Genomic DNA, 2,006 nt, shown 5'->3' on the forward strand with positions numbered 1-2,006 from the left:
AAAGTCAGAATTATAATATGTTTTGTATAGGTGTGCTACGTATTAAGGAGTGAGATTGGTTTCGTGGTTAGGGAAGTGGTGGATTCACCGAGATTGGTTTTGGATGTTGTGGAGGAGTATATTGATAAGAAGGATGTTATTAAAGTTGGGTTTTGGATAGAAGGTGGGCGTGTGGGACGGTGATTTTAGCTTTGTTTCCTAATGAGGAGAAGACAATGCATGTTGCTGGGAAGGTAGCGAAGAGAGCTTTGAGTGTTGCGGAGAAGTGGAAGGCGAAGATTGAGAGTGAGGAAGGTAGTGGTGGAGTTGGGCATGTTGAGGCTGCTATTTTTTTGCAGGTGGTGATTGGGTTCGGAATTGTTTCTAAGTTTGATCCGGAATTTTTGAGAAAGTTGGTAATGGAGAATCCTTCAAGAAGGGATATGCCTAAACTCACTTCTACTTTAAGGTTTGGGGAGAAAATGGGAGGTATGTATTGTCGATTCTTTTATGCAGGCTGAGGGTCCTTATGTTGTTGTTATGGCTCCTACTAGAGAACTTGCACAACAAATTGAGGATGAGACTGTTAAGTTTGCACATTATTTGGGTATTAAGGTTGTCTATTATTGTTGGTGGGCAATCGATTGAGGAACAGGGGTTTAAGATTAGACAGGGTTGTGAAGTTGTTATTGCAACTCCTGGTCATCTTATTGATTGTTTGGAGAGGCGGTACGCGGTTTTGAATCAGTGTAATTGTGTGGTACTGGATGAAGCTGATAGAATGATTGACATGGGTTTTGAGCCTCAGGTTGTTCGGGTGTTAGATGCTATGCCTTCTAGCAATTTGAAACCTGAGAATAAGAATAAAGAGCTGGACGAGAAGAGGATTTACAGAACTACTTATATGTTTAGTGCAACTATGCCACCAGCTGTGGAAAGACTTGCTAGGAAGTATTTAAAGAACCCTGTCGTGGTAACTATTGGTACTACTAGAAAGGCAACTGATCTTATTACGCAGCATGCGATTATGATCAAGAATTTAGACAGATGGCCTAGGCTGCAGAAGCTGCTTAATGATCTTGGCGATAAGACTGCTATCGTTTTCATTATTACTAAAAAGTCTGCTAATTATCTCTTCAAGAATTTGGATAAGGCAGGGTATTGTGTGACTACTTTGCATGGTGGGAAGTCGCAGGAGCAGCATGACATTAGTTTTGATGGTTTCAGAAATAAACAATTCAATGTTCTATTATAGCTAGAGTATGAGATACTCTTGAATATCATGACAAAACCTCACCAGGGGTACATTATTTGCTGCCAGACAAAATGTTTCATGAAACTCAAGTTTGGAACAGGCTAAGCAACGAACCACTGAGCACAACCATGAAATATTGTTCTCCAAACTCACTCTATTATTCATTCATGTTATATTGAACTGCACAAGTGGCGAGAACATAAATAGCTAATTGATAGTCAATTAAAGGGAATTCAGTAGTCACCACATCATGCATGCATAGTCGGACAAACACAATTGAGTTCCAAGTAGAAGAATGCATGGCATGCCAACTTCAAGGAAATATGCACATGTAATAAGATTGCACGGTCATGATCATAGACTATTGGACTGCCTCCTAAACTAATGGTCTCAATAGTCAAAATTTGACATAATTAATTATTTAATCTCAAGTTTGAAACAAATACTTATGCTGTCTGACACTCTGACCTATGTGTTGGCGTTCCCCTTATTAACTCATTGTTATTTTTATGGTTGAACCGGCGCTAGACTTAGCCTGGAATGGCTAGAGCCTAGAAGAGAACTTAGGCTTGCAGGAATTCTCTTAAACGGATTGTCCGTTTACGAACATATTATATAGTGTCTTGCCACAGCTATTAATTAGTGTCTTGAACAGCTTATTTAGTGTCCTGAGAGGGAGGAGAACCAGTGAGGAAAATCTAAACTACGAAGGAAAATCATCTACATTAACCTGATTCGAGATTTTCTTCAGTGAAGAAAAACAATGCGTCGA

At 39.5% G+C, this 2,006-nt stretch overlaps 1 pseudogene; it reads left to right on the top strand.

The window, feature by feature from the left end:
• The first annotated feature begins 215 nt into the window (after positions 1–215).
• On the top strand, positions 216–1,234 carry LOC147511800 (DEAD-box ATP-dependent RNA helicase 21-like; annotated as a pseudogene).
• Positions 1,235–2,006: the final 772 nt, after the last annotated feature.

This window comes from Coptis chinensis, chromosome 3 (assembly GCF_015680905.1).
Source record: "Coptis chinensis isolate HL-2020 chromosome 3, ASM1568090v1, whole genome shotgun sequence".
In the NCBI taxonomy this organism is placed as follows: domain Eukaryota; kingdom Viridiplantae; phylum Streptophyta; class Magnoliopsida; order Ranunculales; family Ranunculaceae; genus Coptis; species Coptis chinensis.